The following is a 24,100-nucleotide window of genomic DNA, read 5'->3' as shown; positions in this document are numbered from 1 at the left end:
AAGGCCTATTCTGTATAATTCGAAGCTCCGGGCTGTGATTCCTGAGGAATTGTTTTGTCTTTATCCATAGCCATCAACATAGTTAGTAAAATTATTTATTGTTTTGTTTGTTTATGTTTTTGTAAAAAAAAAATAAAAAATTTTGCTTTATTAATAATTGAATTTTAGCGTTTATATTTAGTTTATAAGCAATAAATACAGTATTTATTTGTAAAAGTGTCAATCAAATTTGATGGTAAACAAATGTGTAAATAAAAGAAAAGTTTAAAATAAACAATGACTTCGTATTTTTAAAAATAACTTACGATATTTAATTTTTACTTAAACAAGTATAAATTAAAATCAAATCATTAAATTATCATCTAAAGACGGGATCACAGCATGGATTTTAAAAATTATCTATAATAAATCATTAAACTAATTACTACACCCATTTTTTAAAGTTCACGTTGTCAAGTTAGTTGCGATGATTATTTTTATACAAAAGCATGAAGGGGACATGAAGTATGGACCAGCGAACTGAACGGCGCAAAAATTTAAAAATGCGTCAGTGATACAATAGGCTATTATTTTACATAACAATTTAAATTAAATTTAAATTACAATTAAAAGCATACAAAACATGTATTATCAGGAATTGATTCAATGAGAGGTGGTTGTATTCTGACATTTGATTCAAAGAACGCCGACAATTTTTCCATTAAGAATAGCGGAAATAAAATTTGTCGACAACATATTATGTTTAATGGCATTTAGAGTTATCTAAATTATTGACAAGTTTAGGCTTTTCACTTCATTCCTAATTTGAATTTGGTCAGGTGAATCTTTTTCTTCTTCTTTGACTTCTTTTTTACAGCAGTGTTCCTATGGACTTTCTGTCTATGTGCGGTGAAGAAAAACATCTGAAGTCAAAACCCTTTAGGGTTATATTGCCATGGATTATTATTAGATTACTATTTTACTGTTTGTTGATGTCTTCTTTATCATATTATATCGATTTAGACACAATACATTATTATCTTTATTTTTGTATTATTTTTGGTTTATATTTCTAGTGTTACATGTAGTTTTATGTTTTTTTGTTAATTATTTATGCACTTCTTGATTTTTACCCTCAGTAGGTATTTCTTCTTTTATTTTTCTATACTCGGGTTGCCTAGAAGAAATAGCGATAAGACCTCCCGTTCCCGAAAGAGTACCGAGAGTTTTTTACGCCGGCTTTTTCTCTCGGCCTACACCCTCTGTCTTCTTTGCCGATGAGTAGGGATGCCTACAAATTCAAATTTAATGACGTGGAATAAGTTATACATGTATCTTATGTTCCATAATAAAAATATATTTTTTTTACCTGATATGTAACGTGTTTTTTATATGTATGGTTAAGGTACCGAAGTGTAAATAAATAATTTATACATATATAGGTAGTTTATGGGAATTCATTTATTAACGCACTATATAAATATACAAGTCGTAATATTTTCTATAGAGACAAGAGGATGTCAAATTCACACTCAATAGAAGCAACGCCTCATACCAATTACGATTGATTTTGAAGTAGATTCCGGGTCAGAGCTATTTAGCCTTAGGTTGCTTTTACATTGTGTAGAGAAAGAACCTTCTTTTGTTTCGTGAAGGGTTTTTTAATTAACCAAAGGCTAAGTATAATCGATGGTTATCAGCTAAGAATAACAATACGTTTGGTAGAATATTTCATTAGTCAAATTGTCTTTTTCAACGATGTATTGGCTATGCAATTAACATGTTCTCTTACTCTCTTATCTCACCTCTATATTATTCAGTACGACAGACCAAATACTACCTCGTACCAAGATAATAAACAGTCCTAATCTAACAAAATATACTATGATTTATTACATTAAATTAAAAAAATATCTTGATTGATTTCCCGCTATTCGATTTGAATATTTCGATGTACCTTGAATTCGGAATTCGGTCGGAAGTGAGTGGCAGAAGGCTACACCATACGATGTACTTAAAGTACAAATTTAATTAATATATTTTGTTGTTTGAATTTCATTAGATAAGAGCATATCTTAAAAACGGATATTAAAGATCCGCCTCGCACGGAGCGGAATTCGTAATAGAAAAGTATTTGGGCGGAAAACTTCTGCGTTTGTTATACGACTTAGGGTCCTTCAAGAAAAGAGCGTACCAATTCTTAAAAGGCCGGCAACGCACTTGCGAGCTCTCTGGCATTGAGAGTGTCCATGGGCGGCGGTATCACTTAACATCAGGTGAGCCTCCTGCCCGTTTGCCCCCCGTTCTATATAAAAAAAAAATATTCATGATTCTTCAATGTAAGTTCTACTTATATCGAAAGACGTAAATTTTGTAGGATTATTACTTTCATTTTAAAATAGAAATATTATTTTCAAGTGCATTTAAATTTCCACAACTTCACCTATTTTTTTAAAAATAACTTTTTAATTAAATGATCAGACTCGTCACTTGAGGTTTATTGTCAGTAGATTCTGGCCTTGTCAATGTAAAATTAAAAGAATATTATATTATTATTATTCCAGGTAAGAAATTATTTCGCAACTTAACGTAACCCTTTAATCTAAAAATAAAGTAATAATGACATGTCGAAGGTTTTCTCAGATCAGTCACCTTAAGCCACGGTCGAATTAATTATATTTTAACAATCAATTCCTAACTTGCAGGAGATTATTATATCGTATAATACCAAAATAAGTTCCTTTGAATCTCATATAAAAGAAAGCACATCTTTTTTCTTTACCTATACCCTACGAAGTTCTTGATGGGGATTTTAGGATACTAATCACTAGAACTTTTAGGGGATTTAACACAGGGACAGGGACAGCTTTAATCAATTAAGAGGAAAATTATGACTTGTAAGTTCCGGACAATTATCACCGCTGTCGGATTTTTTTTTGCTGTGTATTTTACTCGTACATCAGCCAGAAATTTTATAAAAAATCACTTAATTTTGTAATAGTATAAGCTGTAAATAAATAAATTGTAATATTAAAATAAAACCATGCCGTGAACTGGGCTGTTTTTCATTTGGATACAGAACATAACCATAAGCAATAAACAACTAAGGGATGGAAGCTGAATTGTTCGTCTAGTAGTCTGCACAGATAAAATATTACTACCGAAAATCAGTATGTACTAAGCTCATATTATTTAGAATTTTAACACTGCAGTAAGACCAGTTATAAACCTTTTGATCTCCATAAATATACGTGAACTAGAACGAAATAATTGTTTTATTTAATTAATTTCATTAGTCTTTTCATTTATCACTTTAAGGCGAGACGGACTTCTGTGCCTATCCGAAACAATTTTTATTTGTGAGAATAGGAATGGTGTTTTGTTCTTCTAAATAATTTGTCATTTATTTACAGTCGTTAAGTTTATTATTTTAGTTACTTGACCACCAAGTAAGGTTACAACTATTTTGTAACCACTTTGACATTGACCCAGTGTAGCCGTTCAATTTAAAACGTGCCAAAATAATCACATAATAGATTGAATAATAATTCGCAGTTAAATAATAATGTATTTTTAAACTTGCCACGTCTGTATTTAAGTTCAAACCCACACATTTTTAAAAATTTCAGGGATATTTCCAATTGTTTGTTATATCTATCTTTCTATACTAAGGCTTGTCCATCCACAAACTTGACGTTTGCCAGGGAATATACTTTAGAATAATAATAATCATATTAGGGTTGCCTGGAAGAAATCGCTTGTTAGCGATAAGGCCGCCCGTTGCATGATAACTTATGGAACCTGCTTTTTTGTTTTTTTATATGTATGATTTTGTATATTATGGTATCGAAGTGTAAATAAATAAATAAATAATCTAGCGTCTCTATAACGTAAGCTTTTAGTAAGTAGTAATTAATATATGTTGTAAATTTAATGGTGGTAGGATATTTCCTCACGATGTTTTTCTTCACCACAGCGGCCAGTTTTGCGCACGTAAGAAAAATCCATTGACACACCCGTGATTCAACGTTCCGTTGCTTTCCATTCGTTACTAGTTCTTTACACAAATAATCCTCAAAGCTTCTTTGGATTTGTTAGTAAATTTAATCTTAAGCTTTGAGTCATACAAATTGTTTGAACTGGAGCAAATCAAGGATTAGGATCATTTAAATATTCGTCATTAAAATTTACGCACAACGCACATTTTTAGGGTCTAAGTACGGAAACTGAGTCCACAAACCACAATATTGGTCAAATTTATAAAAATCTGTATCAAGCTTTGAATATATTGCATAGCTAATAAAATTCATACAATGAAACGTATATAAACTCAGTTATAAGTAATCAATACAAGTAGGTATTGTACCATAACCTACGTCAACAATTAAGGCTAATTCACACTTATGTTTCCTTATTACTTGTCTTTTAAAGTAATTATAATTTATCAGCCTTTTCAAATCAATGTCGGCGTGTTTGTTGTGCAATATCGGATCACTAATTAATTGCTTTATGTAAACGAAAATTATTTGTTATAATTATAATTAAACCGTAAATTTAAAAAAGGTCGGATAAAACTATTTGATGGCCTTTCTATAAATAAATTAATGTCTGGTGATAACTACTACTTGTATTTAACATGTAGAGATGTTTGCTTGTTTGCTAGTGGTAATGTAACTATAGAAGTCGGCTGTTAAAGATGAAGTTTTTTTGGTTGAAAAAACGTATGCCTAATCCAGTAGCGTAACTATATCATCTGGGGCCCGTGGCAAATCTTCTTTCGTGGCAATTCTTTTGACGGGGCCCTATCAGTAATCGTCCCTACTCAGTTTAATTTTAATAAACTTCGAAATTTTCAGCGTATTCAATTACACGTTGTATATGTCCCACTAATGGCCATGTATCTTAATAACATAATATCTCTTGGGCAGGGGTCCTTTTGGTTCAGGGGCCCTTTGGCATTTTGCCAGCCCTGCCACCCTAATAGTCCGGTCTATTTAAGCCTAAAATCAGGAGGAAGGTTACATAAATTCCCATAAAGCTGAATATTGGCATAGTTGTTCAAAACATCATTATAAAGAAAATCTCAAAAGTCCTCATCGTTCCGAGGTGTGCTAAAAATTTGGCACGGGGTCAAAGGTCAAAAAAATGAGTTTTTTGCGATTTTTAGCGAAACGGTGAGTTTTTTCGCAAAATTACCCCAGTACAAAATTGTAGATCACGAAATTCTCTACAAAAAATATATTAATAATTTTTTTCCTAAAAGCCACCATTTTGGAGATATAACGTTCCGAAAAGTTGGATCAGTCGTAATCCCTCTATTTTGCACACGTACGCCACATATGAAAGTCACTAAAGGTGTAATAGAACTAAAATAAGTTCGCTATTATTTATTGTAACTTGCTTATGTAAAATATAAGTTAAACTACGAGAATCTCAGGTATAATGAAACCCCGTTCCTAAATTTGTACGTCAGTATAACCTTGGGATAACATCTGTCTTTTATTCTATTGTCCGCGTGGCTAGGGTCGTATACCTGCTTTATGTTGGCATGCCCAATATATGAAATACATACCGTTAGTCTTGAGCGCCACTGCGTAGGGAAAACATGTGCTTATCTTAACCTATCTTTTAACCTATTTTGTGCGTTTTAGATTTTTATAAGAAAAATGTCAGAATATTTTTTATTTGTACTCATCTTTTAACTGAAAGTGAAACTGTAACTGTTGATCGTGGTATGAAGACACTGATTAATGCAAGTGCTGAAAGAGATGATGGATACTCGGAATTTCTTAAAAAACAAAAATCTGTGACAATACATAGCAACTGTCGTAAAATTTATACGCGGAAGTGTTCTATTGCTGCTGCCATCAAAAGAAAACGCGAAGAACAAGAAGCTAACACATCTACAGGATCTACAGTAAGTAGTCCTCCTCGTACTAGATCCCGTTCAAGTGATTCAGCTTTTTGTTTTAAAAAACTATGTTTATTTTGTGGCAATAAATTGAATGAAGAGTTGCAGAGAAAAAAATCCTTAGATCGTCGCAGTAAAATTTGTCAATTAAGTACACTCCAATTCAAACATTCAATTTTGGAAGTAGCACGAACTCGTTCCGATGCTATATCGAAAGCTGTTGTTGCTCGAATCGAATTTGACTATGATTTAGTTGCTGCTGAAGCAAAGTATCACCAAGAATGTTATACTTCTTTTTTGAAACCGACTACTGGCGGTACAGTTGGTCGTCCTAAAGATGAAGCAACAGATCTGGCAATGCAGGAAATATTTACATACATTGAGAGTAGCAATGACTGTCAGTTTACTTTGGCTGAGTTAAAAGATGTTAGCAAAATTTTAACTTTAGATAACAGGACTATTAAGCTGCGACTTAAACTGAAATATGGCGATAAAATTATTATCACTGAAAAACCGGGAGCGTTAACATTTGTATGTTTGATAAACAGTCACCATGAAATTTTAAATCAATCTTGGTCCGAAAATAAAAAAATTAATAAACAAGAAGAACGATTAAAAACTCTAGAAGCAGCAGCATCTATTATTCGAGAAGATATTCAATCTTCGGTATTTGATAATTCCTACTACCCTCCACCAGGTCGAATGTTTGAAGATTTAAATAATGACATCCCACAGTCACTGACATTTTTTTTGGAGCAAATGATCTTAAAAAATAAACGATCAAATTTCGATCATTTAAAACTAGTATGCACCAATATTTGTCATAGTATCATGACTGCTATTCGACCAAGATCGTTCAAGTCCAAATTACAGTTAGGTCTTTCAGTTTTTTTTCATCGGAGGTTCGGGTCTAAGCGTCTTATACAAATTTTGTCGTCTTTTGGTTTGTGTGCTTCTTATAATGATACATTGATGTACGAGTCAGCAGCAGTTTTTCATCCTCTTCCTCATGTCCTACCACCTGAAAGTGGCACACTTATTCAATACGTTGCAGATAATGCTGATATAAATGTTAATACGCTAGATGGTAACAATTCACTCCACATAATGGGTATAATTCAAATTGTAACTCCAAAGCACTCTGTTTTACTAGAAGAACCTATGCAACGAATAAAAGAAGTTCTTTCAGCAAAACACTTCAAAGCAAAAGCTCATGTGCCAATACAGATCTATCAGAATAGTGATGTAGTTGGTTACAGTAAAATATATGTCCAAGATTTTGGATATGGAACTGAAACAGTATCTTTTCATAAAAATTCTGATGTAGTATGGTTTTATGGAAAGTGGAAAAATACATCATTACCTGGTTGGAACGGTTTTATTGAGCGCTTAACAAATTACCATACAAATTATTCAAAATCTCAGATTACATTTTTACCATTCATCCATCAACCAGCTAGTAACTATAATACTGTCTATACGACTTTACTTTGTGCATTAGAGAACGCGAAACGTTACGGCCACACTGTATGCATCGTGACTTTCGACCAACCCTTGTATGCGAAAGCTCGAGAAATTGTATCAGCCGCACCTGACGGCTCTGAAGTATCGAAGATTATTGTCAGACTTGGAGGATTTCATCTACTCATGTCTTATCTCGGAGCAATTGGTTATATTATGCAAGGTAGCGGGATAAAAGAAGTACTCTCAGAAATCTATGCACCAAAGTCATTAGAAAAAATGCTCAATGGTCATGCTTACGCAAGAGCTGTTCGAGCACATACACTACTCCAGCTGGCTTTAGCAATTACAATATTAAAAACAATAGATATTAATGATATCATGGGAGCAGATTTAATCATAAATATTGACCATATATTAGATAGCACTCTTTCATATTCAGATATTGAAAATGATAATGAAGTATCAGGTGCTTTACTTCATAAATTTAATATGAAATTGAAAGATTTTGAGGAACGAGGACCAACAGCGCAACTTTGGATACAATATTTTAATATGGTTTCACTTGCAAAAGAATTTTTGAGAGCTGAGCGTATGGGGGACTGGAAAGCTCATTTAAGTTGTGTAAAAGAAATGTTACCTTATTTCCACTCGTCAGGACATTTTCCATATGCTAAATCTGCACACTTGTATTTACAAGACATGATGCAATTACAGGACTCGATGGATCCTGAAGTTTACGAAAAATTTACCGAAGGATTTTTCACCGTGAGACGCTCAGATAAATTGAGTTGTGGAACTTCTACAGACATGGTTATCGAACAGTCTATGATGAAAGCCATGAAGACAGATGGAGGTATTGCTCGAGGAAGAAGTACAAAACAAAGTGTAATCAGTAAATGGGTTTACAGCATGCATGCAATGAACACAGTTTGTGAGAAATTAGAAGATCTTGCTAATGTTAGGATGGATACGACTGAACAGCATGTTGATGCCAGTGATTCACGTGTAAAAAAAGACGCTAAAGACATACGAATGCTTCTTGAGTGGTTCTCGATTCATGATCCTTTCCCAGAGGTTAACAAAGTCATCTCGATTGCAAGTGGTGTCGTTGGTGATAATACAATTAATTGCTATAAAGCACGTGAACTTGGGCTTATCTCTATTGCTAAAATAACTGGACTGACATTTAAAGATATTAAACTTAAACGCGCTGACAAAGTTGTTCCTCTTTTAGCTATGAGTAGCACCGTAAAAGTTCACGAAGAAAAAGTACCTGTTGACCCAGTGTTATTATTCCAACGTATGAGTGTTACTGCGGCTTTTCAAGATGAAATTGAGAAATATTTCGAGTATGAATTAGCTCCTTATCCGTTAACATTATTTGATGACATTGGAATGCGCAAGACCCAGAAGTCGGCTATTTACGATTGTTTTCAGACTATAAATGTTGATATTAATAACACTAATTCAACGTACATAATTGACGGAGGATTCTTATTACATCGAGTGGTGTGGGATAGCGAGGAAACATTTAACGTTATCTTAGATAAATACGTTCAATATGTACGTCGACATTTTGGTTCCAGAGTTACTGTCGTATTTGACGGATATGATGATTATACGAGAAATATTAAAGCAGCAGAGCAACGCCGTCGAAATGCTGCTTCATCAACTTCTTCTGATATTATAGTCGATGAATCAATGACAGTTCCTACCAGTCAACAGAAATTCTTTGCAAATAATCACAATAAATCTAGGTTTATTTCGATGTTGAAAGCAAAATTTACTGCTGAGAATATATCCGTTGAACAAGCTAATGATGATGCTGATGTATTGATTATTGAAACAGCGATAAAGAAATTCAGTGTGACAAATACAACTGTTGTTGTTGGTGAGGATGTTGATTTACTCGTCTTGCTTACTGCTCGAACTCCAACTGAAAAAATTATTTATTTTTTTAAACCCGGAAAAGCCCAAAATCAATCGGAAATATATTCATCAAACAGTTTATCCAATTTTCCTAAATGTCAAAATCATGTATTGTTTCTACACGCAATAACTGGCTGCGATACGACATCTGCTTTTTACAGGAGAGGAAAAACAACAGTTTTCAAAATGTTTGAAAAAAAAGATTTACTACAATGTGCTGAAGTTTTTAAAAATAGTAATTCAACTCAACAACATGTTATCACCAACGGAGTTCAATTTCTTCTTGCTATGTACGGAGCCCCCAAAAAAACCACTTGCTTAGATAAGTTGCGATACACATCTTTCGTGAAAAATACGCGTAATAAAAAACAAGTCAACTTAGCTTCTCTTCCTCCAACCTCAGTAGCTGCTCATCAACATCTGTTTCGGGTATATTACCAAGTTCAAGTGTGGCTTGGTAATCAGCTGGACCCTAAAGACTGGGGTTGGAAGTTGATCGACAATACACTAGAGCCAGTTCAAACTTTACTTCCACCAGCACCTGAGAAACTTCTCAACACAATATTTTGCAACTGCAAGAAAGGGTGTAGTGCAAAATGTGGTTGCAGAAAAGTTGGACTGTTTTGTTCCCTGGCATGCACACACTGTCAAGGCCGATCATGCTCGAATGTTGAGTCACCAACTCTTGAAGATTCGTTTGATACCGATCAGGAATCGCTATTGGGGCAGTTTACGTGTGAAATAGAACAAGAAGAAGAAGAAGAACAAGAGGATGAACAGGAAGAAGAAGGAGAAGAAGATCAAGAAGAAGAAGAAACAGAAATCTTGGACAGTTATGAATCAGACGACTAACTTTTTATTTTAAGTATTTTATTTAATTACACCGCCGTTGTTTTTGCCCACTATAATATATAATATTATTTTGCAATAGTTTTAAAACATATAAAATCTCAGCAGACCCGTGGAATAGGCCTACTGGGGAAACCACGTTAAAAAAAACGCGCTTTGTACACTACCTCATAGGTGGCGTGGAAACGTGTGCAAAATAGAGGGATTACGACTGATCCAACTTTTCGGAACGTTATATCTCCAAAATGGTGGCTTTTAGGAAAAAAATTATTGATATATTTTTTGTAGAGAATTTTGTGATCTACAATTTTGTACTGGGGTAATTTTGCGAAAAAACTCACCGTTTCGCTAAAAATCGCAAAAAACTCATTTTTTTGACCTTTGACCCCGTGCCAAATTTTTAGCACACCTCGGAACGATGAGGACTTTTGAGATTTTCTTTATAATGATGTTTTGAACAACTATGCCAATATTCAGCTTTATGGGAATTTATGTAAACTTGAATGTGTAAATAGACCGGACTATAATCGCGTTTACGGTAGCATAATTCATATAAAAACAACAACGCCATCGCAACATTGATATAAAATATTACCTAAGTAATATAGGGCATATATAGGGTTTAGTATAGTCGTTTTTTTTTTACTAGTGTACAACTTAAAAGACAAGGACTTACTGTTGTTATAGTGTACTCGAATAAAGGCTATTTTTTATTTTATTATAGTCGTTATATAAAACCCTATATTTTTTAAACAAGCATTTGAATAATAAAAATAGATTTATCTAGAAACAATAAATATATATAAACATATGAATTGCCACGCGCCGTTTATTTAAAAAGTAAAAACGGCAGCAGCTTAAAACTTGTCTTCCGCTTAAAATAAAATTTATTAACGTGTAAGGTTTTTAAATTAAACTGCCACTTATAAAAAAAAATTCCAAATACCTAAATAACAATGAATAGCTCATCCACAATGTGTATTTTTAGACCAACCTTCGAAATTTTAAATCAATAATATACTAAGGCAATCAAGATTTCACAAAGAATTTTTATTTTTAGATTGTGCATTGTTTTTAAGCCTTGATTTTAATATAATTTTGATAATTTTTGTCATTAACTTTCTGTACTACGTCAGCTCGCAAGATATGTGTTGTAATAACAGACCTACACAATTATTTTACAGACAATTTTGATTATTTAATTTATATTATAACAATGTATAGAATGACCTTCTAAGGTTTTTTGATAAATGTTGACCAATTTAAACCAGGCAATTTAATATTTAGCTTAAAAAGTTCTGTATAATTTTTTAAAAGTACCTAGACGTGACAAATTGTACGCACGAAAATTAATCTTAGTATTAATTATTGAATGATAATTACATTATCAAGGAGACATTAACATGAGCTCCTTATTCTGAAATTAACTATGAATATTAGTTCAATTAACGGAATTTTAACTCTTCTAAATTTTTTATCCGCATCAAACTCGGTTAATAAAACCGAGTTTTCTAAAAAAATAAAGCATTATCAATTAATATTCTACTAATTATTGGATTATTTAGTCTAGATTAACGCGGTTGAAATCATCTGAGTTAACTAGTTATGTTAGCAAAAGCGTAGAATTAAATACCAAACTTGCTGACCATATTTGACTAGCATTTGAAGAAAAACCTACAAACCTTGTCAAAATGAATCGTAATTTGTAAGCTTATTTACTGCAGCCTTGGTTCTTAGGCCAGATTTTTATAATATTAACGTGATTTATGGACTTATAAAAATTACATCTTTAATAATAAATCATATTAAATATTTTTTTTAATAAATTTAGAATTATTTAATTGTTAAATTATTTCATTTAAATTTGTCTAGCATTTTTAAAATTTTGCTTGTTGTGTTTAAATTCCCAAATATATAATGGAAATAATCGAAGATTTTAATGCGATTTTTACGGCATGCTAATTAAAATATAATATTTTAAGTAAATTATGTTATTTAAAAATAAATTTTCTTATTTATAATAACATAAAAAACTCACTCTTATAACCACAAACTAATCCGCATTCACTTAAAACCTCTTTTAAAATATAGAACGCACAAAACGTCACTACGCGCGTAAAATAGGCTAGCTGTCAAAGTCACAATATTGCAAGTGCACCGAACTAACTGCGCGCGCAGCCGGACTCTACCAATTTATATAGAAGGTAATGATTGTCGGTGCTCTACAGCATGTACCTTGGCCTTTATCCTTTAGCTTTTTCGTATCTAGCAGCGTCAGTTTTTTAACCAGAGTAGTTAAGTCGACCGTGCGATTTTTGACCCTTGGATTTGTGTAGTTAAGTAAGAACACAGACAAGAAATTATCACATTGCATGAAAAATTGCGGGTTTCGACTTTTGTCCATTGCATACGCATTACGCACGTTGCTGAATATTTTTGGTCAACTTCAATACTTACTTTGATTAAGAAAAAATAATACGGCAACAAAACGATATCGACTATATCGCTTTGTTGCCGTATTACTTTTTGATATGAATTTGTGGACGACGAAATTTTTTTTTAAAATTATGTAATGTCTTTTTTTCGGACTTATCGGAATTTTAGTCTTAAAATTCAGTTCAATTAAATGCTTGTACTTACTGTAAAGATAAGTAATCTTGAAGGGCCTTGGATTGAATTTGAGGCCGTATCCTCGATGTGTTCAAACGTTACATCTACGAAGTATGATTGTTTAGTCATACTGCTCGCTTTTCTAAATACACCTTACGGGCCCTCAGTCACCTTTCATTCTGGATATTCTGTACTTAGACACCTAACTCTTGTTTGGTACTTGGGCGTAGAAACTGGATGAAAAGTAAATAGTTGTAACTCTCTTGGCATCTCTTTTGATAAAAATGTGTGCGTGTACTAGGTGTACACACGTAAGAAGTGAAACTTCTTTATGACCTTATTTTTCGAAAAATGATCTACTATATGCAACTTTACAGAAATTGGTTAAATAAAGTTAAATTAGATAAAGTTTAACAAAAGGCTTTTATTATCATAGACATGAATACAAATACAATTATTTCATTTTAACTTATTACTGTACTACTATGTAGTACTAAGATTATTACAGAATTTCATTAATTGTAATAGAATTATTAGTATTACTATCATTGTTATCGTTATTATATATTTTTGTTACTAATGGCTTCGAATCTCTTCGGATCAACCGTCGTAGGGACAAGAAAAAGATGGCACGTAACCGAAAAATGTGACAAATGTGTGTAAATTTTTTTCCAACGTCGATAAAGAAGTTTCACTTCAAAAGATGGCCCGTAACGGAAAATGTGACGCGTAACGAAAAAATGTTACACTAAATTTTTTTCCAACCCCGATAAAGCAGTTTCACTTCAAAAATTCATTTTACATTCGGTTTAGTATTTCGTGAGTACATAGCATGCAATTTCAGTATATTATAGTTTAAAGACCATCTCCGGAGCTATCGTGTAAAACTGGAGGTCATGTTTTGTGGTGAGAACATGTTTTTGTTTACGGAGAACCGATATTTATTTTCAATAGAAGGCGCCCAAAAAGAAAATAACTAAAACATAAAATACTTTTCTATAAAATAATAAAAAAAAATCAGACTTACAATCATTATTAGTGCAAAGGTATACTTCTTTGGCATTATTCAAAATAGTTTTTGATTGCATGCAAATAATTAATTACAATTAAATAATCAAAGACTGGAAATGGAGTCATTATAGTCAATAAAGTTCAGTTTACATTTAAAAATTTAATAAATAAATATTTATTATTATTCTCTTACATTAAGTGTAACATAAATTCTATTATTATTCGAATGTTGTTTTTAAATTATGTCCAATGCCGTAGCATCTTCCGTGAACAACTTCATTGTGTTAATTTTGTGTCACGGTGCGCGCGCATCGTAAAATTTCACTCTCATCAATTTTTCATAACGCGCCTAAAGAAGTATGACTTCAAAAATTATCTTTGTGCTTACTTAACTTAACTATAAGATTAAAAAAAATATGTATCGGGTAATCTGTAATATCTTCCCCTAACTTTTTAAATGTATGCAAACAAACAGCTTCTCTGAAAATGTCACCACTTGGTGGCGTTCAAAGCTTTGACGGCTTTTATTAAAACATTAACAATAACCACAATACCTATATGAATCATACAATAATTTGCATATGGGAAATTTCGAGTATCTGTCATAAATACAGAGCTAATAAGGATAATGTAGTTTTAATTGCTATTATTGGCTGAAATTAAAGCTAAAGTTAGGCAAAGATTGGCGAATGACACATGTTTTTGATATTTTTCTTGCTGGATATTGAAGGAACGCGTGGTAAGGACAACTGAGTGTCTTTCAGCCCTGCGATTCTGTAACTCACTTTTCGAACTCACACAGCGGTTTTCATAGCGGCGGTCGCGCTCAAATCAGTCGTAAAGCAGTCATTTTATGATTTGGCATTTTGATAAACAATAAACTACAAGGAGGGACCTTATGTCACCACTTGGTGGTCATTTTACGATTTGGCATTCTGATAAACAATAAACTACATAACAATAATCATAAAATGACTGCTTTACGACTGATTTGAGCGCGACCGCCGCTATGAAAACCGCTGTGTGAGTTCGAGAAGTGAGTTACAGAATCGCAGGGCTGATAATCGAGACAGCACGCAGCTATGTACAACTTCTGTATATCAAATCAAATACGTTTTTGAAAAGCAAGGGAGTCCTATTAAGTGTCATAAATCACGACTATCAATCGACGTATGCGCAGAAGGCCGATAAGCTATTTGTCTATAAAGAAAAATTATCAATGATGATGAGAAATAAATCTGTCCCAGGACCAGGTCATGTCAAAGTTATGGGACTATAGAATTCCATAGTCTGAATGTTTTCATTATAAAATACATCAATTACTGAAATTACAAAGGCGTTGAATATTATTATATTAATTCAAATAAATTATCTAAATATTCGCGGTTAAATCGGGATCCTTCTTTTATAAAGAGTTGCAAGAGTCTTTAGATGGGGCAACAACATCAGAATATGACTCAAGATACGCCTGTTTAAAGATCTGATAAATATAAAGCCAATTCAATTAAAAATTAAATAAATTAGTGGCGCTGAGACCTTTTTAGGTCTGGGCCTTAGATTTCTGTATCTGTTTCATGATCATTTGTTAATCTAATACGCAAGTAGGTGATCAGCCTCTTGTGCCTGACGTACGCCGTCGACTTTTTAGTCTAAGATATGCCTTTTCCTCACGATGTTTACCTTCACCGTTCGAGCGAATGTTAAATGCGCACATAGAAAGAAAGTCCATTGTTGCACAGGATCGAAACTACTACGATGAGAGTCGCACGCCGAAGCCACTGCTCAGTTCAATTAAGAAACTTAATTTTACACTTTTTTATGCATTTTACGGTTATATTATGAAAAAAAATATTAACATAATTTTGTCATCCACCTAAACTTTTTCACGTAAACGTTTTACCAAGTTACGTTTTGAACCATTGACACGGTCCATATCATATAATATCTATTATTAAAATAATATATTGCGCTTACTTGTAAGTTCTTGAGCTGGTAATGTTCTTAGAAATTATTTTACATTAACAAGCAATATTACACTGACACTACATATTAGTAACACCAGTATGCATTATCATGGTAAAACCCAAGTTAAAAATTTTATAACAAAAAGCAATTGTTTTCATATATTACTCGGCCATTGATGTATTCATCGTGTGTAACCACCTCCTATGTACTTATTGGTATAACTTAAACTTCGAACGTGGATTGCAAAATAATGAATGAAACAAAAACATACGTTTATATCACATTCCGATAATCTTAATTATTAATAAAATTTCATGTTGCCGCCTAGCGGTTAACGAAGACTATATACAAATCGAAAGTAAGATTATCGATACAATGGTTTTGTAAATGATTTGCCTTAATTCCATCAAAGAAATGCAAGTTTGCAAGTTAAAGAAGAAGTAATAAGAATTGCTCACAAACAATATTCTATTATAGCAAAGGATAAAATATGAATAAAAGGAGTTAGAACACACCGTATATACGGAAACATCCTCTCGACGTCGGGATGGACAATTGCTTTAACAAATCAGTGTTAGTGTGATTTGATAACAAAATCTACTACCAATATATATTTCTACTATTGTATTGAATTAAAATTATATATTCTTGGCATCAATCAGGCCATCTTTGTATGGCTTGGATGGATCGAATTAAATGGTTCTGCCTATGTGTTAAAAGCTCCCTGTAAAGGCAAATATCGTGAGGAAACCAGAATGCTTCTTATGGATCTTTTGGATCCAATTGGCCAGTAGGTGATTAGTCTGAGGCTTATATATGATCAAAGATACAGAAATTGTAGGTCTTTTAAATATTGTAGCGCTAATTATGTAACCTAATCTTAGTTAATTCATACTAAATGCTAACAATTAGGCTAGCTCCAATAAAATTTTAAATGTTTTGATTGTAGTAAATTACCTTGTATGTTTCTCAAACTTTCATAAATGACTAGCAAACTCGGCGAACTCCGTTTCGCCACCAGATGGCTTCGTTTTATGTAACATTTCGTTTGGTGATCCCGCTTTTCTGTTGAAATTTTTCCTGAATTTTCTTTGCATAAACCTCACGGAGCCCGAGACCTTTCCAACGAATGCAAAACTGTGGAAATCGGTTCGTGCGTTCTGGTGTTATAGCGTCAGGAAGGAAATGCCGACTTATTTTTATATAGTAGATAAGACAACATTCCCTTTACTAAAATACTTAATATGACAATATTACTAATATTCGTTATAGGTAACAGTAATACCACATAGTTTGAGGAACCGATAAATAACTTAAGTTACAGATTACTTTATTACAGACGACTCATTGGTCTAGTGGTTAGTACCCCTGACTGCGAATCCATGGGTCCCGGGTTCGATCCCCGGCTGAGACGTACATCGATGTGATGAGCATTTGGTGTTGTACTTAGGTCTTGGGTGTTTAAATATGTATTTATATGTCTATCTATCTATAATATGTATGTATATCCGTTGCCTAGTACCCATAACACAAGCTTCACCAGCTTAGCATGGGACTAGGTTAATTGGCGTGAATTGTTTTTATAAAAAAAATAAATAAAAAAAAAAGATTGTTACTCCAGCGTCTCAAACCCACGAACCCGAATTTTATGTTAGTTAAAATCTCCTGTTCAGCTGAACGTTTTTAAAGGCAGATTTTGCCGCGCCTTAACTATGTGGAACCAGCGGCCCATTATAGTATTACAGACCCAATTCGACTTAGGATCCCTCAAGAAAAGAGCGTACCAATCCTCGCAATTCCTTTGGCATTGAGAGTATCCATGGGCGGTATCACTTAACGTCAGATAAGTCTCTTGCCCGTTTTCACCATGTTCTATAAAATGATGATATTAATTTATCCCTAATGGGAAAGGTCCATGTTCTTTAAAACAATAAAGACAGTTGACACTGATCAAAATGTTTAGTTATTTGATCCTTCCAACAACCGCCACCGAACTTTCCGTTTTGTTTTTTACTAGGAAGTAATATTATGAGGTACTAGCTGGCCTGGCGAACATCGTACCGCCTAACAGTCGATTCTTTATATTTTTTAAATACTTATTCTGCTATTCGCTATTCTAAAAAAATAAAGTTGATAAGACAACAAATACGTTATGTCAAAAAATAAAAATTTACCTTCCCGGAACCCCTCCACTAACATTTGAACTTTATGATATGGTATTAAAGTTCAAATTGACTTTTAAGTATTATTACGAATATTTTGTATGGGAATATAGAAGTGTTGTTTTAAGACTTTTTCTCTCAATTTTTTTTCTTTTTCTCTCCGTAAGAACCATCCTCGTACTTCAAGGAATATTATAAAATAAAATCAGACAAATCAGTCAAGCCGTTTTCATGTTATGTCGTGACAACGGAAAACGGGTTTCATTTTTATATATAAGATTATTTAAACACTATCGATGTTTGTTAGCGTTTTCTACGTCCTTGTTGCCACCTTATATATTGAATTCCCATAATTATTTATCTTTTCTGTATGTGCAATTACCTCCAATTATCCAATAAGATATATATTATTATGTTTTTATGATATTTCAATAAAATATATATTCCGCATTTGTAGCTGACGGCGTTTTTCAATAAATTTTATAATTAATCATTATAACAACTTATACGTTTACAGTAGCATTTATTTATAGAACCCATTTAGATTTAGCTATTATGTCCATAATCTTAAGTTTATAACTACATAGTAAGCAAGATTAAATTATAAAGTAATTTATAGAAAATATCTAAAGCTGATTCGAAACACCATTTTTGGTTAGTGTAGGTACCTACTTTGGTTGCTTCATTTAAGACATCTAAGCTATCGTAGTTATTATTATTAAAAATAACTACATGATTTGATATTTTCACATCTGAAATATTTGTATATACATTTTTGTATTTCACTAGAACATTAAAATACCATACCATTTACCATAAGTTTGTAAGACAATAATAAATACAACTCGTTTATGAGGCTCGCTTGGAGGTCTGTAAAAAAATATAGAACTTCCAGTACTCCTTGTCCTGTGCAGCAAACAAAACATAGTCTACACATATTTACGTCTATTGTTTACTATAATTAAATTTTGTAATACATAATTTGTTTTGTTATTTTGAATCCTGTTTGATTAGAAATGTTCTAGAAAAGGTTTTGTATACATTCTAAAGTATTTAATATGAAGACGCTGCGATTTCAATGTTTGTTTATTTTTTCCTATTAACGCGCAGATACTAATCTCTGTACTAAATATTAATTATACATGTTTGTGGTATACTGGTATATGAAGGTTTTTTTATATAGGTAAGGTCTTTAAAGGTTTTAAATAAAAATAATTAAAATCCAATTGCTAAAAGTGTTCGTTTAATTTTACTATTTTTACAAAACAGTGATCAGGTCAGATTTTATTAATAATAACATAATTATTAAAAAAACCCTAAAAGTGGCTACATGCGGAACTGTGAGTTGCTGAATTTTTAAGAGATTTTCCTCAATCATATATTACAATAAATCGATACCGTTTACGTCAAATATATAAGCAATAAACTTCACTAATTTTGTTAAATTTTAATTTAATTGTATGAGTGTAGAGAAAATTGTTGAACTGTGATATCCGTGCAGCCCTGCGATTCTGTAACTCACTTTTCGAACTCACACAGCGGTTTTCGCATCGGCGGTCGCTCTGAAATCAGTCGTGAAGCAGTCATTTTATGCTTTGGCATTCTGATAAACAATAAACTACAAACTACAATCATAAAATGACTGCTTCACGGCTGATTTCAGAGCGACCGCCGATGCGAAAACCGCTGTGTGAGTTCGAAAAGTGAGTTACAGAATCGCAGGGCTGGAAATGGATTTTCGAAGTAAAAGACATATATTTCGGATTTATATTGATTATGGATTTAATATTATTAACTAATATACAATATATAATATTAGTTAATAATAATAATCCTGTGACGCTACAACTCTATGTGAGTCTTAGATTACATCCGTTTCTTTAATCATTTTATATCTGACACATGTCATCGAGTTCTGGTTACAGATATTCCGGTCTCAGGATGTTTTCCTACTTCTACGAGAAAGTCCATTTGTGCACGGCCGGGGATCGACTCTCAGGGATGTTAGTCGCATGATGTAGCCACTAAGCCAACGTTGCTTTAGGTAATTAGTAATTCATTTTCTTCGAATGTAAGTAAGTAAATACTACTGACACTACTGTATTAGCATTGCGGTCGGTTGAGTTCATAGTAATGGTTTAAATATTACATAATAAATTAGCAAATAATAACTTCATACAAATAACTTTAATAGGAATTATTTTACTAAGTAAGCCTTCGTAAGCAAACGCAAATAATAATTATGTAACTATGAAGATTATTTTAAACTAATTTACTATTTCATATAGATCAAGTACGAGTACAAATCTCTTGGCTTCGACCGAAACACTTTTTATTACGAAACCAATAAAGCACACTAAACGTGATCAGGAAATTCGTATAAACCATCCATAGTGACGGAAGTAAATATAATTACCAGTAAAAAGAATTACATTAAGGTAGACCAAAGGTTGGTTGGTAACGAGTAACGAGGAACAAGAACCAGTACTGTGTGGGTTTGACAAAATTTCAACAGTAAATAATTTAAACAAGAAGTTCCCTAATATTAAAATATTCAAAACACGCTGAGGAATCGCGCTCCATTTTTAATAGATATACAAAATAATATGAGACACCGACCACACCAAATCATACACAACGCAAACATAATATGAGCAACCCAAAATCGCTCTTTCTTCGCCCAACGCTTTTTCTTCATCTCCACAAAATTGTGTAGAAAATGAGAAATTATTGTCAAATCTGTACTTGTTAACTGTTTAAAACGCCAAAAATAAGAGACTGGCTGCCCATAACTCAAGGAATCCCAGTGTGTGGGCTAGTGCACCTTATTTTACTTAAATATCGTTTTATTGTCTATAATAAAGTTTTTTCTTTCTGTCTTTAAGGAAAGCGTCATTAGTGGAAACCAAAATTACCGAAATTTTTGTTTTATTATTATAATTTTTTCATTTCATCATTCTTTACCTCACCTAAATTCTTTAATTAAATACCTAATTTCAAGTTTTCATGATGTGCCGTGTTAATTAAAAGTTAGTAGCGTAACGTTAGCGAACACTAATTACAGCAGCAGCTGTTCTTATGTTATATATTCTAAAAACATTTAAAAATAACAATACACTACTATACTAATATTCTGTAGAATAATTTCATTTTAGTGAGGATTCGAATAACAGTAAAATGTCATAATCTGAATAATATGATGTATGTGTGAATAGGTGTAAGTAGTATTTAAGATGTTGTTTTATAACAATAAACGAGATTTCAATATTGCTCAGGCTTATTCATTTCTCGCGTCCTCGAAAATTGCCGAAGACTCGTTCAAGCCCGTAATTATCGTGGTGATCCTGCCCGATAGCTTAGAGATAAACCCACCGCCTTGAACTCTTGATCCTACCCGTAGGGCTCCGTCTGTTACTCTGTAGGGCTGAGAAATCCGTAGGGTTGTTAGGTTCTTAGGTCTCACCCTCTCATATATTTAATCATCTAGTGTAGCTTGCTAATACATACTAAAGTCTTCATATACAATACAGATACTCCTGCGATTTATGACATATATATTTAAACACACATTTTTAAGTGGACTATGGTCCACTGACTGGCAAGCTGTACATCGTTCCGGCTCGAAGGACCAATGAGCCTGAATGAATGATACATATATGAGCAGTGTCAGCAGTTGGTCAAAAGTGAAATCGGAGTATATATTAAAGCTATAATAAACCAGGATCTTTCCATTTATCAGGACTGAATTTCTTTCAAATTTAATTACTGAATTCACAAAAAAAAGTTAAGAGATTGAGTGACCACTGTCATAAAACGAGTAAAAAGTTTATTAGAAATAAATGTGATATGTATTATTATAATTCATTCATAAAGGTCAATAAACTAGTTAAGTTCCAGGCCTATTCGTATAAATTAGAAATATATGACGATAAACAACATAATTAATTTTATGCGTGAATCCAATATATTAATATAGTTCTTACATAAAATAATTAATGTAGCACGCACTCGAAAAATCCTAAAACATTTTATAATCATATGCATTCAAATAAATCATCCGAACTAACCTTGTCTCTAATTTCCTCATTGATAAATAACACAAAACTTAAATCTATTTTTATAGGGAAAACGTATTTGAGGAAGTATTTAAAGCCTAAATCGATATAAGTTGTTGATTATACAAATTCTATAGTAATATTAATTATAATATGATAATTATTTTTAATTTCAATAAACTTTATCTTTATAAACTAAACTTCTCTCTCTATTTCTCTTATCGAGCTCGAGACTGGCATGAGGGTATCCCGGGTTGAACTAACCGACACAGCTAAAAAAAATCTGCAATAGAATTGTAAAATATCTCAGTAAGAAAAATAGCACAAGAGGTAACGAGAGTTCCGCCGGCCAGGGGGCTCCGACTCCCCATGAGGATATTGCTAGAGTAGGGTCGCCCGGGCCGGGCAGGAGACGCCAAGCCCACCAGACTTAACTTTAAACCAATAAGGTCCCTGTTTTGGAAAGGGGAGACTTGACACTCCCCTGCTGACTAGGTTCTCATCCACGGATCTTCCTGTTCGCAAGCTTGTAGGAGTCCTATAACCAGAAAAAAAGTTTTTGTGCCGATTGAACAAAAATGCGAATAGTTTAAAATTTAAACACTTCTGTGTTTTATTTAAACTTTAAATAAAACACTGAAGTGTCCGAATTCATGACATTAAAATGACATTGCACCTCCATACCAAGTCTTGCTAGTCCACACTAGTCTTCATACAAAAAACTTGGAGATTAAAAAGAGTAGCAGAGTTTATTGCCAGTTCATCTCTTCAATTCTACGCCCTTGATTTGAGTCTAGCAGTAAATGTAAAATTAGAAGCATTTAATATGTATTTCTTTTTTTGACGTTCATAAGTGTACATTGTGTTACCTATATGATTTCTATTTGATTTAATACATCAAAAGCTCAGTGGCAAGATTAAGTTATCTCCGTACCGAATTCAGAGGTCCTTTGGGTCTGCCGGAGCAATTAATATAAAGCACATTAAAATAATAATTTAATTATATATTAAATAACAGTTACGGCAATTGACTGTGAAAAATTATATAAACCGTATCGGCCTTCAATAAAAAGATTGTCAAGGTTTAAGTACTGTTATAGTTGACTAAAATCTTTTAAATCTTAAATTAAGAAATAGCTAATAACCTCTAAAAATCTAATTTAAAATAAATACAGTTTTAGTGTACTAAGTATTAATGTATCCGTCCAGTTGTGTAAAACCTCTATAAATGTAATCTTCTTCGATTCACGTTATCAAAAACATACGTGTAATCAATGCCATCATATGTGTCTAAATTTAACGGATATTAGTTTTAAAATATGGTAAAATATATTTTTCTAGCTTTGTATAGGTATATAATGTATATAAAATACCTTAAAATTAAACTAACATATCGTAACTCAAATCTCGTATCAATCTAGAATCAATGCCTAGGACCTAAGTCTTTTACGTGAGCCTTCTGTGTCTGACACACGTCGCTAATTAGTTATTAATTGCCCTTTTCCTCGCGTTGAATTGAGATTCTCCTCCGCCGTACTAAAAACGTCGATTGCGCACCAATTTTTTTCTTTTTCGGTTTAAATCTACAACTTAAAACTCTCAGCATTTTACAGCAAAACAAAATTATTAGTTAGTATTAGCCAATAAAATTTTCACACCATTTAACACCTTCATTTTAGTCTCATTAAGCGTAGCGAACGTTTTAACCGCTAAGTTTTAACTCAGAATAGAGAAATATCTGAATGATATGTATCGCAAAATAATAATGTACTCAAAGTCTAATTTAATAAAATATAATGTGTCTTTAATATGACGAGAGAGACCACTCCACCTAATTGGGGCAAGGGGCAATAATTGTGCCTTAATGAGGAAACTGACCATTTTGCAATTGATGGGGAATATCCCCAGCAATATTATATAGATTACCTAATTTACAATTGTGACCTCTTGTTTCAAGGCAAAAGCTCTCATGTGATATAACTACGGTCAAATCACTTGACTGTTTTTGCCTTCATTAAATTTTAATCTTAAAGAAATAAATGTAAATCCACTCCAAACGAATTAATATGGCAATGACACTAGCAGAAACCTATGGTATGAGCAACGTGGGCAAAAACCGTCAATAATATTGAAAATATTTGCTTAGTTCATTGTTCGTAGTCTGT

General features: G+C 32.6%; 1 protein-coding gene across 1 annotated transcript in view; it reads right to left on the bottom strand.

The window, feature by feature from the left end:
• LOC125054515 (mycosubtilin synthase subunit C) overlaps positions 1-12,309 on the bottom strand; it is a 36,077-nt gene extending 23,768 nt beyond the window's left edge. The window contains exon 1 of the mRNA XM_047656464.1: positions 12,171-12,309. The gene's annotated coding sequence lies outside the window, so the exon portion shown is untranslated. The remainder of the gene's footprint in view (positions 1-12,170) is intronic.
• Between the last annotated feature and the right edge of the window lie 11,791 nt (positions 12,310-24,100).

This window comes from Pieris napi, chromosome 12 (genome assembly GCF_905475465.1).
Source record: "Pieris napi chromosome 12, ilPieNapi1.2, whole genome shotgun sequence".
In the NCBI taxonomy this organism is placed as follows: Eukaryota; Metazoa; Arthropoda; class Insecta; order Lepidoptera; family Pieridae; genus Pieris; species Pieris napi.
Note: the sequence above shows the minus strand (reverse complement) of the source record. Positions and strands in the feature narration are given on the sequence as shown.